General features: G+C 43.2%; 1 protein-coding gene and 1 pseudogene across 2 annotated transcripts in view; one reads left to right on the top strand and one right to left on the bottom strand.

The window, feature by feature from the left end:
* The window catches only part of RBM20 (RNA binding motif protein 20), a 184,043-nt gene that overhangs the window by 12,056 nt on the left and 158,633 nt on the right, over nt 1-13,354 (top strand). The gene's annotated exons all lie outside the window — the stretch shown is intronic.
* LOC109443858 (eukaryotic translation initiation factor 4B) lies at nt 2,675-4,514 on the bottom strand (annotated as a pseudogene).

Below are 13,354 nucleotides of genomic sequence, written 5' to 3'. Positions count from 1 at the left end.
TTCTTTTACTTAGCATAATGTTTTCAAGTTTTATCCATGTTATAGCATATATCAGTGCTTCATTCCTTTTTATTGCTGAATAATATTCCATTGAATGGATAGACAACATTTTGTTTATCCATTCATCAGTTGATAGATTGGATTATTTCCCCTTTTTGACTATTGTGAATGGTGCTACTCTGAATATTTGTGCACAAGTTTTTGCTTGAACATCTGTTTTCTGTTCTTTTGGGTATAGTATATCTTGGAGTGAAATTGCTGAGTCATATGGTAACTCTATATATAACTTATTGAGGAAACTCCAAACTGTTTTCCAAAGAGGCAGCACCATTTTACTTTCTCACCAGCAATGAAGGAGAGTTCCAGTTGCTCCAGAACCTTGTCAACACTTGTTACTTTCTTTTTTTTAAATTATGGCTACCCTAGCAGGTATAACGTATTATCTCACTGTAGTTTTGATTTGTACTGACTAATGCTGTTGAGTATCTTTTCATGTGCTTATTGGCTATTTGTGTATCTTCTTTGGACAAATGGCTATTCATATCCTTTGTCCATTTTTCATTTGAGTTGTTTGTCTTTTGGTTGTGAATCATAAGAGTTCTTTATAAATTCTGGATACCTGACTTTTATCAGACATATGATTTGCAAATATTTTCTTCCATTCTGTCGAGTTTCTTTCAGCATAGTGATTTCAAGATTCATCTTTTAAAAAATATGTATCAAAAGTTTGGTCCTTTTTATTGTTATGTCATATTCAATTTTATGGATCTATCATAAGTTGTTTATTCATTCACCTATTGGTGGATATTTAGATTTCCAGTTTTTGACTATTACAAATAAAGCTGGTATAAACAAACATTCCTTTGCAAGGTTTTTTTTTTTTCCAGTTCTCTCCCTTATCATTTATTCTGGGGGAAGCTAAAAAAAAAAAAAAAAAAAAACCCAAAATGACCACACATTGGTCTAGGCCACATTATAAATGCAAATATTGGTGTGAGCTTTCAGTGGAGAGAAGAACACTTGTTTAAAACAAAACGAAACAAAATAAAATGCCCCAAACAAAAAACCCCAATCAAGGTCATAAGAAAGGCTCCCAATTTAACTGTCCCCATTTATCCGCCCTTACTCACCACCTGAGACCATTCATTTTAAAGTTTTCTGAGGTGTAAAAGGGGTCAAAGAAGCAGAAGCAGGGATGAATGGGAGCAGGAGCAGGAGAGAGTCAGAAGACAGGAAGGAGCCAAGATGTACTTGAGAAAAGCAGTGATTCCTCCTTTGATAGCTCCCAGGGGCTGATGGAGAATGCCTGGGAGATCGGTATGTGGCTTCCACAGAAGTTGCTTTTCGAGAAGTAATAGGAAAGAATAGCACGAGGAACATAAGATGATGAGAGTCTAAATTTCTTAGCCCCCCGCCCCACTCTGGTTCAAGCCCTTGTTTCGCAGTCTAGTTGTGTAGGACACAATTCCCTGGCCCATGCTGGTGTTAGGAGCCTTGTGCTCCCCTGGCTGAGGCAGTCGGTCACTGGTCATTGGTTGGCAGCTCACAGCAGCTCACGGCAGCTCTCACCAGCTGCTGGCTGCTCACGATGGCTGCTGGCCACTCCCGGCAGCACTTGGTAGCCCACAGCAGCCCACCACAGCTTACACCAAGCTCCAGCTGCTAATGGTAGCCCAGCTCCAGGGAGAGCTGTTGTTCACAGTCTTAGCAGTAGAGGGCGCAGCTCGCTGGCCCATGTGGGAATCGAACCGGAGACCTCGGTGTTAGGAGCACGGTGCTCCAACCACCTGAATCATCGGGCCACCCCTACATTTTTAAAGCTTCAGTATTTCAACAGAGTGTGTATATATTTGAACTCTCAGGAATAAAGTTCCTGAAAGGGAGAAACTAGGACACATAAAAGACTTGGGAATTCCTACAAACCCTAAGTGTTTCCTGCTCCAGGAAGTCCCTTCATGTGGTTGTTGGAGGTCATACCTTTTTTCCCTATTACTGGTGCAAAATGTTTCATCACCTCCCCAAAGCTTCTTTTCAAACCAGGATTTTCCCACTTACTAGTCACCAAGTCCTGTTCTTTAGTGGCCTGTGGACTCACTCCCAGCTACCCACTGGGGGGTAAAAAATAAAGGAATCCCCTTCTAGGCTGGCCCCAGTAACTCATACTTAAGTAAGAGGAGAGGTTGCCAGCCTCCTGGAGATTAGAACAACTTCAGAGACTAAATCTACCTTTCAAGGATGGAGAGTTTATTCATATGTAGTACATTCTTATGCCACATTAGGATAATAAGAATTAAGGATAGAAATCTCACATTCTTCCTCATACCTACCCTCCAGCCCAACCAGATTCCAGACATTGTGTCACTGTCATTGCCATTTTGCTAAATGGAGACCCCTAGGCACTCATCACATAGGCAACTGCATGTGTCATAAAAATGCACTACAACTTTTCCGTTAAAAGCCTCTTTTTCTCTGGCTACATTGGTAATTCTCTAGTTCGTTCAATATGTTAAAGGCTGTAGCAGCATGCATGAGAATTTCACTTTTTTTTTTTGAAGTTAAGAAAGGTCTCCAGGAGATGCTGAGTTTTATTTTGTCTTGTCTGGATAGAGATTTGATTTGTTCTAGAATGTTCCAGGGTAGCAAGAGACTCAGAAAAAGCACAGGATGTATCGGTCTATTCAGTGTAATCTTCTCCCTCGTTTTCACCTTCGCATCAACAGAGAGAGCAACACACTTGCTTGTAGAACTGAACTTGGAGGCTGGATTGTCTGCAGGTTTCTTTGGTTCAGATGCGGACTGAGAGTCTTGATCCTTTTTGCTTCCTTTCCTATCTGACTCCTTCCGGTGGTCTTTGTTCCCTCCATCTCCTACACCCTGGCTGTAGTTCCCACTGTGGCCTTTTGGGACACTCACCTCATCCACTTTATTTTCATCTTTCCTTGCTGGCCCCTCCCCAGATGGTTGAGCTGGAATCGCTTCCCCCCACCACCACTTGTGGGCAATGGCTGCTCTGAGTCGGAGCTCTGAGGCCCAGCAGGAGGGTTAGAACTTGGCTTTACTGAAGCATTCTCCTTTGGTGGATGGGCTGGCACTACCTTTAGAGGCCATTGAGGTTTGGAACACTTGGAAGTTGGAGAGTGACGGTCTTCCTCCTTATTGAGTATTTCATTTTCTAGAGACTTCTTACTCTCCTTCTCGAATTTCTGCCAGATGTGGCTGACTGAGGGCCCCATCTGCGGTGACTCACTTCCTGTCCTTGATCATCTGTCCCGATCCTGGCTTTCCTCACTTCGCCAGGTTGGGTGTCTCTCCCGAGCCCATCCTTCTAGTTTTGGCTCATCCAGCTGATGCTGCAGTTTCTCCTCTTCCTTCTGTAGCCACTCCTCTACTTCTTGTTCTCTAGCAGCTGTGTCAACACGCTTTGTCCCCCAAAGATAGAGGCTCCTCGACTGGAGTGGAAGGTGCTGGAGGAATCATCTTCCTTAGGAGTGCTCTGAGGCTGTAGGTTCCATTTGGGTCTTTGGGGGAGGGGGCTTCTATCATCACGCCTATAATCGTCCCGAGAGTAATCATCTCTGGAGTTCCATGATTGATCATCGTGTCTGTCATACCTGTCTTCGCAGTGGTCCTCACCTCCTCTGTCATCATCATCCCTATGGTACCCACTACCAAATGCTCTTCTGCCACTGCCTAGCCCAGGATCATAGCCTCTGTCATAGTCTCTGCTTCCTCTGTCATCATAGTGACACCAGCCTCGTATTGATCCATGTTCTGGCACAGGCCTTCAGAATAACTGGCCCGATACCCATCACGGTATCGGTCTGAATCATAATAATCTCAATACTTGTCTCCAAAGCTGTCATCTCTTCTTCTAGGTGGGTAGTCATCAAAGCTGTCTGTGGCAGGACGGGCCCTCCAGTCTGTGTCTCTTTTGTCAGAATCCTGATTTCTATCTCGGCCAAAAAACGATCATCTCTGTCTTTATCCTGTGCTTGATCAGCGATGTCCACTTGAATTCTTCTGTTACCTAGAGACTCTTCATGGAGGCTCAGGGCATCGAACAAGGACTCTTGGTCCTCAAGCTTAGCGTAATCAGAACCTTTCAACCTCTCTGGATTGCTGGGTTCACATGCTAAACACTCTGCCCTGATATTTAATCCTTTAAAGAATTCCTTAATGGAATCTTCTTTAACATCATAGGGCAGGTTCCCTAGAAAAGCAGTGAAGGGTAGTAATTTGGGAAGACGGCTCCTGTCAATATTGGGTTCCTGAGCAGCCCATGGAGCAGTGGGCAGGATGGAGCCATCAGCCGTCAGTGGAGGTGCGCTAGTCACATTGTCACCATTACTGTGCCAAGTGGTTGAAACGTCTTCTAGGTCGACTATTTCATCAGCTCAGCTGACTGGTTTGGGGACATAGGTGCTTCCTCTACCAGTCCCTCCGTTTTCAGCCAGAAAGTCTGTTAGGAAGATAGTCTTTCCCTTCTTATTCTTTTTTTTTGCTGAGGCTGCCATGTTGGAAGAGAAAGAGAACACAAAAGCTCCTTTGCAAGTTTTTGTATGGACATATCTTTTAGTTTTCTTGGGTAGATATCTAGGCCAATGATACTTTAACCTTTTAGAAGCACAGATGTTATACATAAGAATCGTTTTTTGGGGTGAAAACACCTTTGAATTTTTATTATTGTGTCTTTGAATGGATCATGTTACTAGGACCCTTCAAGGTGTTTAAAGAACACAGACTTTTCCATCTTAGTATTCAGGGTTGGTCACTCATTAGCTTAGTTTGTTTTTTTCTACTACTGATGAATCTTCCTTCAGTAATTTTTCACTTGACAAATAGTTATTACCATGGAAGTGGGACACAAGATGAATAAGACAACACAACTGCAGAACTTCAAGCTGGAAGGGACCCTAGAGATCACTTAATTCAATTCTCTTGTTTTGTAGAAAAGAAAGCCAGGTCCAGAAGGAAGACAAGATTTACCAAAGGCCACTCAGCTATTAGGGAAGTTAAGCGAGCAGAGAAAACTTATGTGCTTGTGTCGTGTTAAGTCTCCTAGTGATGAGGCATCTACGGATGCCACAGTGCCGAGGGTGAGTGAACAGCATTGTATTCTGGCCATGCTGTAGGGTACGTAGGGCACTCTTCCCCTCCTAGGTTATCCCATTTAATCCTCCAACAACTCTGTGAAGTAGGTAGGGATTAAGTCAGTACTCGTAGTTCAGGGTCCCCTAGCCAATGATTGAAGAGCCCAGGCTCAGAGCCAGGCCTCTGACCTGCTCCACTTTGGGCGCCCCCCTTCCATGCCATCACCACTGCCTTAGCTCCGGCTTCCCAGATTCTCCCCCTGCCTCCAGCTGGGCCTGTCCTCAGATCTTTCTTTTCTCCACACCAGCACAGCCTTAATCTATCTTGTCATCTGCTTCCTTAAAGCCTTGCTCTAGCTTCTTGTTGCCTATAGGTTGAGATTCAGACTGTTTAGAAACCCTTCTGTATCTGCCCCCATTAAGCTGTCCAGCCCTGGGCTTGCTCTCTTAGCTGCCCTCCTGCTCTTTCTACTACATCACCTTCTCTCTCCTCAACTCAATCATTCCCTCCATCTTTATGGATTCTGCGTAGACCTCACCTCTTCTAGGGAGCTTTCCCTGACTCCACGCAGGACGGGGGGGGGATGCCCCTTTCCTGTAATGCCTGTGGCCCCCACTGTAGCATGTACCCCACACTTAGCTCTTGTTGGTCTCTCCAAAGACCCCATGAAGTCCTACGCACAGAGCCAGTGTCTTTCGTTTCGGTGTCCTCAGTATCTGGCAGGGGCCCTGGCACCTAGTTTGTTGAATACATGAGACAAGGAGCAAGTTAACTGCACCACGACTTGATCTAACTCACTTTGTGATGGGAAAAACCACTCAGGATGGTCTTGTGGGTGAGAGTTGGTAAGAGACCAAAGCTTGGTTTTCTCCAACTTATGTTTTGTTCAGCTTGCCTGTCTGAGAGGGAGAGATACAAATACCCTGCCTTTATGTTTGGACAGGTAGTATAATTGGGGGGCACACGCCCAGGAAGTAAGAAACCTGAGCTTTGATCTGGGTTCCACCTTCAGTCCACTGTGTGAGCAGAGGTAAGGCACTTAGTCTCAGGTCCCACGTTCGTTAAATGGGGGTCAGGGTGTGGGGTTGGTACAGAATGTGGGGCTTGTTGTAACAATCAGTGAGATGACACGTGCACGTGCTTTGATAGCAATAAGGTGCTGCATACGTGAGTATCAAATGCAGCCTTTTTTGTCTCACTTAGTCGTCTCTAGCCAGGGATCTGATCGTGCCTTTAAAGGTGCAGGCAAATTCCAGGCTGAATTTCTTCTGTGAGATTCGATCCAAATAAGAGATCTGGTGGAAATGACCACCTGGAACACTCCTGAAACTCTGTTGCATCAAAGCTTTCAATGATAGAAATTTCTGGATCGCTCCTTATTTCAAGCAATTTCTAAAACAACACAACTCAAGGCAACAGCAACACCGGGATACTTCGTTATTACCTTGACATTTGCAATAATGACAGTTTAATTGCGGCAATGGTAATGACAGTTGACCTGTGGCAGCCACAAGAAGGAGTTGTCCAGAAAATAAGATACTGTCCACGATTTCTCTATGAGACCCAGTCCTACTACCCGATTTAAATTGCCTCCTGCACCGTCCCAGCCAATCTCCCTTACTTTGCCATGTTTTCTCTATAGCACTTGTCATCTTCTAACAGATTGCATAATTTTGCTTACTTATTATGTTTTTATTGTCTATTATACCTCCTCCCACCTTGCCTGTGCCATTTAGCTCTCCAAGAGCAGGGAAGTTTTATTTAGTGATCCTCCCCCCGCCCCAGCCTAAGAATAATACTAGAGGCAGCTCACTAAATATTTCTGAAAGGACTAGATGAACTGTTAATAAAAATGCCAAGCTTAGGCATTGTTACATGGTGGCATTTATTTCTTCTCTGAGCTCACCTGGGATGTGAATGATGTGTGACTCCAGGATCTGAGTTTTGTGATTTAGGAAACTGAAATGAAAGTACAAGATGTTGGGAGATCATAGCCTCTGCTCCTGTGTGATTCTTGGAAGTAAACGAAGGTGCAGGACCTGGGCGGCTCCCCCAGCCCAGGCGTCGCTGACTGTTATCGTGGCCTGGCTCTGATGGTGACCGGTCTAGTTGGACTCTGTTTGGCAGACACCTGAGCTGTGCATCTGGTGGGACCTTGACGTTGGATAAAGAGCAGAAAGGTCTCGGTCACACTCAATCCCTTGAAACGAGGGCCCCAGAACTGGGACAGCCACTTGTCCAGCAACAGGGAATTAGTAAATAAATTTGGCCACATCCTTCCATACCATCTCTGTGTGCTGTTACAGAGAAATCTCAAGGATATGGGGGAAAAGCAGGGTGCAGAAAGTGTATACATTTCTACCTTTTGTGTAAGAAAAGGGGAGAGTAGGAATATATATGGATTTCATATTTGCCTTAGTTGCATAAAAATACTGGAAGGACAAACAAATAGAAAACCTAATAAATGATTAGCTATGAGTGCAGGTGGAGAGCAGGGTTGAGAGGGTAGAGGGCGTGGGGGTGAGACCCGTGTTATAGCAGGTGAGGGAGGGGTGATGGAAGGTGAAGGAGCGGCTGCAGGAAGGACTGGTCCAGCTGTCTGAGGAGGTCACGCTGAGCTGATTTTGCATCTATGCCCAGAGGCTTGACGGTTGATGGAGGAGGGAGGGGTCTAGATGGGAGGAGAGCATCCTAGGTAGAAATGCATTTTCAGAGATGAGAAAGACCATGGTGAACTAGCAGCCTCAGAGGAATTCCACTGGGCTGGAGGTCAGAGTGTGTTTTTAATTAAGGGGCACTGACATGGGATGGGGTAGCTGGGGGATAGTTAGAGCTGAGGATGTGAAATAAGGCAGGATGCTGGTGACACCGAACCATGGTTTTCAAGGTAAAGAGTTTGGATGTTATCTTTTGAGTAGCTGTTTGTAAGCGTGGGTCTGATGTAATAAGATTGGTGTTCTGGAAGATTACATGGGTATTGGGGAAAGAGAGGATAATTAGCAGGGGTGTGTTTGTGTGTGCGAGCGCGTGCGTGCGTGTGTGTAGGTGTGCCCCTGGAGGTGGCAATGTCAGTTAGGAGGCCCCTCTACACTTAGGTAATGAGCATCCGAAATGAGGAAGCACCACAGCACGACAGTAAAAGGTAGGTATTGCGGTGGGAATGCCTGGGTTTGCGTCCTGGCTCCCTGCTTGCTTGCTAGCTGTGTAGCCTTGGACAAGTTCCTTAACCTCTGTACACATCCGTTTCTTTGGGTGTAAAATGGGGCTGAGAGGGCATCCACCTTATAGTGTTATTGTGAGGAGTAAATGAGATCATGTATGTTAAGAGGCCTTAAATGTTAGCTACTTGTATTAAGGTTGTGGCAGTGGTGAGGGAGGGGAGGGGCCAGACGAGAGACGTTAGAAGAAGGGAGAAGGGGTGCCAACCAAGTCTCCGTGCCGCCTAATCTCAGATGCTGGGAGGGCACAGCAAAGGGATACTTGGGTTGTGCTCTTCCGTGGTGTGGGTGTGGCTAGGAGCCAGCACTCAAACTACGTTAGATCTGTGATTTGTGAAAAGGATGAAGAGGGATTAGGAAAGGAAGCAGCCCCCACCCCTCCGCACTTTGGTTTTCCAACTCAGGGAACCAATTGTGGTTCACAGAGGCCCAAACTAACCTATATTTTCAACCTGAATATTTGACACTGTGCCTCACTTCTCTGACATAATTAGAGGAGAGAGAATTATGTGTAAAGTGTGCATGTAAGTCAGGAAAGGCTGGGGATAAGTTTATTTCCTTGAGCACATTACTGCCCTTTCTCAAAAATAGTTTCCTCTGTCCAAAATGTAGAGAATTGAATTAGTTTTAATTAAAAACCCCAGGGATTTTTAATTAAGGACCCTGAGATTTCAGAGAGCTTTTTTTTTCTTATTGAAGTCAGCATGTAAAACATATCACTTCGTGGTGGGAATGTAAAAACGGTACCACTTCTATGAAGGGATATTTGGCAACATCTGACGAAATTACATGTGCATTATTTTTTGACCAAACAATTCTTTTTATGAGCTCTGTCCCCAAGATACACAGGCAAAAATAAGAAAAGATATATGCACGAGGCTTTCCATAGTGGCATTATTTGTAATAGCAAATACTGGAAACAACCCAAATGTCCACCAATAGTTGAAGAAATTACCGGACGTCCATACAGTGGGTTCTCTGTCGCTATAAAAAGGAAGGAGGAGGATCTCTGTATATTTCTATGGTATATTGTTAAGTGGAAAAGGCAGGGTGCCGAAAAAATAGATAGCATGGTGCCCTCTGTCTGAGAAATACATATGTATTTGTTTATAATTCAAAGAAATGGCAGAGTAAATCAACAAAAATGATTACTTGTACAGGGAGGGAGGAAATGGATGGATTGGCCAGGGATAGAAACTAGACTTTTCTGAATGTATTTTGTTTTGTTAGACTTGGAACCCTATAGATGCTTTTCTTAACTATAAACAAAGTTTAATTAAGATAGAAAAAAAAAATCCTCCCAAATCAAGAGCAAAATGAAGCAAATTTTATGTATCAAATTGGTCATTTAACCACACAAAATTATTTCAGACAACTTTAAATCACAACAATTAGATTATACATCTATAGTGGAATCTATCTTAGGGTCAAAACAAATTCCAAATAAATCTTAATCCGTTTTTAGTAATATTGTTAGTAATAATATTGGTATTACTATTCTGAATTATATATATATATTTATGTTAAAATCATCAGAAACCAATATTTTTAGCATGTAAAAAGAGATGGAAGTTTTATAATCAATGATGATGAGTAAAAATCTTGTAATCCTAAATATGAATTGGAAATGTCAGTATGAACTCTTGATATATGTTTTCTTTAACAAATGAAGTATTTCCTAACTCTGACTACTGAAAAGCCTAGAAATAATGACCAACTCAGTAGCAATAGCACCTGTAACATCCATACTGTGTGGCCTTTAAATATAATTTCCCATTAAAAGGAATTAAGAGTCTTCAGAAAAATGGCCGATTATAGGTCTGGAACAGGAAATGTACAAAATGAGGTGGAATATCTTGTATCAGGAAGCAAAGTAGTTATCAAAGACTACTTTTGTCCTCTCGAAAGGACTCAGGAGTGAAGTTGAAGGGCCTCCCTCCCATTGTCCAAATATGGAAGAATTTGAGCATTCAAAAGAAAAACTAGAGTGGATTAACATACATCATACATCAAATATATTACACAGTGTAAAATCCCTGGGTAGAAAATTCAGTGGTCTCCATTGGAAGATGTTGGGGAACCAACTCATTCTGAAAACTGGTCAAGTAAAGGAAGGAATCAGACATTTATTCTGTCCTTTCTTACTGGTTACCTTAGGATGTCCAAATTGTTGGTGAGGAAACGTTCTTCTTTATAAAAGAATTCTATCCCATAAAGAAGGAATTATAGAATTGGAACTTCACCATTTTGTATCCCTTAATGAAATAAAGCGTTTAGACAACATGGTTATCAAATGGCTGCTAAAACATTGGGTAAAGCTGATGGGAAACTTTATAATGGTTGGATTAGCTGATGACATTCAAACCCACTGATCAATCTTAATGTGACAGAAGAGAAAGAGTCCAGGCATCATGTGCCTATTGAGGTGATGTAGCGGGAAGTACATAGCACTATCAGAAATAGAACCTGAATCTTTGCCAGGCTCAAGATCTAACTCCCAGTTTATAGAAAATACAAGGGACAGAGGAACATGTTAAAACAACACCATGGAGATAAATATCAACCAACTGGAATGTGGGACATTCTTCAGGCCAGAAGACCTGGTTTCTTTAACAAGTAAATTTTTGTAAGAATAAGAATAGCAGGAGGGGTTATCTGTAGATTAAAAGAGAGTAAAAATATTTATCAGCAAAATGCAGTCTATAATCTTTGAATCCTACCTCAAACAAACCAACTAATAAAAATTATGAGATTTATTAAGAAGACACTTGAACACACTGGATAGTGAGGCTAAAGAATTATTTCTTTGTGTATTAATTTATTTTGTTATTTATTTATAGTTGTGATAATGATACTGTGATTGTGTTAAAATTAAAAAAAGTTACTCTGTTTTAGAGCTATGTGCTAAAGTATTTATAGATGAAATGATGTATCTGGAATTAGCTTCAAAAAAATAGTGTGGAGGGTGAGAATGGCTGGTGGGTACAGACTGAATAAGACTAACCAAAAGTTAATAATTGTTGCAGCTGGGTGATGGGGACATGGGATTTCATTATACCATCCTCTCTACCTTTGTATAATTAGCAAATGTCCATAATAAAACTAAACTAAAATAAAAACTACCAGCTCAGTCAGTTGTTCAGTCCTGATTTCAGCTGTCCCTGAATTTAATTTTGGGCTGTGGAGTATACTCTTGAAATCACCTGGGTAGCGATTAGAAGGGGTAGGATGTTAACTGACATCTCTCTGGCCCCAAAGCTCAAGGTCTTTCCACCTTACTCTGTAGAATTTATGTATTGCTGTGGCCAAACTATTGTGGGATTGTTTAGACTGAGGGTTTATTGGATTCCACAAATAGCCATCATACAAAGTTGGGGAAATGTGGGCAAAAGCAAAACAAGAACCAAAAATCAGAACCAAAACATCAAAGTTGGTCTTCCTCTGAGGGAGAGCAGTTTACCCCGGTGAAGGGCAGGAAGATGGAAAGACTGCATACCTCCCACTTGACCTGGTTAGGCCTTTAATATTACACCACCCTCGGTTTGGGATTGGGAGACCTGTGTGAAAATAGCATGGCCTGTCACTTACTAGCTTTGTGACCTGACTGTTCTGTGCCTCAGTTTCTTCAACCAACCTCCAGTGGTTGTTGGGAGGATTACGTGAGCTTGTAAGGCCTCAGATGTATATTTAGACGAGAAAGCTGAAGCATGGTTCACTGAGTTCCTAAGAATCCCAAAACTGGCTGGGCATTGAGTGTTTAGAAATGCCTTATGACCTGGACACCCTCCTCCCCAGCCCCAGCCCTAGCGCACATTCTCCAGCACTTTCTCCAGGACCTGGAGTTGCCTAAGTTTGGAATTGCCATTTAGGAGGCTCAGCAATCTAAGACTATCATTTTTCCACCTGGCCAGGTTTTATTTTGTTGCATGGCTTGATAGCTAAGAGCAGCTGGCGAAGACCCTTCTTTGGTGGGTCCATGTAAAAGTCCAACCGGATAGCTAGAGGCAACTTGAACTTCGCTGTCTTTGAGACTGGGAGGCAAAGGTGAAATTGCTCGTCTTTTCTGAAGGAAGCGCCACATTTTCTCCCTTCTGGCTGTTTACCTCTTACAGCCATAATTCACCCCCCTTTCCTCACTAAGTCTCAAAACACGCAGGGCTCCATTCTGCAATGTGGATCTTTTCTGGAGCCCTGTAAGAGTTCTTGGCCAGTGCCCTTGGTTGAGTCACTTGGTCACCTGGGAAGTGTCCAGGAGCCATACCTTGTGGCCTTTGATCCCTGGGCGTCCGGCTCATTTTCCCCCACTGCATGTGGCCTGCCCACTTGCCAGGGCTTGGGTGTGAGGCAGCCGAAGGCCCTGGGCAGTTCAGCCAGAGGGAGCCCTGATTTACGAACTGTCCATATTTAACCGAGGCTACAGCACTTTTATTAATAGAACATGCTGCATTTCCTTTTTATAAAAATATAAAGATCATTGCACTCAGGAAAATGCCCGGTGACTTTCTGTCTTTAGGGCATGTTCATCACCAGGCTAAAATTAAAAGTGAAGTCAGGCTCATCTTGAGTCTATTTTTAACTGAGTTTAGCATATGAATGTGAACGTGAAGTCTTTCTTTAGATCTCGCTTAACTCAATTATTTACTTATGCCAAGCATCCCGCCTGGAATTCTGAACTGTGGCCGGGTCTACCTATAGTAAGAGGCCAAAAAGGAAGTTAGGGACGATTAGCCCAAACGCTGCTGAGTTTGTGTGTCTTCTCCCCATGCCAGCTTCACTTATTTGGGGAAAGTTGAGGTAGAGATAGCTAGGATACTGGGGGTGGGGGCGTGGGGGTGAAAAACGAGAAAAAACAACCCACCAACCAAGCAACCTATGGCCATCTTGTGATATTTAGATATTAAATAGCACTAAGTAGTACATATTTTTCTAGGGGCTCCAATTTAGAAGCAGCAACTTGGGTTGAAGGGGAGACACTGGATTGCAGGGGAGACTTTGTCATTCAAGCAGAAAGTGCGAATGGCCCTGGCATACCACCAGAGACTTGG

Source organism: Rhinolophus sinicus, linkage group LG07 (genome assembly GCF_036562045.2).
Source record: "Rhinolophus sinicus isolate RSC01 linkage group LG07, ASM3656204v1, whole genome shotgun sequence".
In the NCBI taxonomy this organism is placed as follows: Eukaryota; Metazoa; Chordata; class Mammalia; order Chiroptera; family Rhinolophidae; genus Rhinolophus; species Rhinolophus sinicus.
The sequence above is the reverse complement of the archived record's forward strand: the minus strand, read 5'-3'. Positions and strand labels throughout refer to the sequence as shown.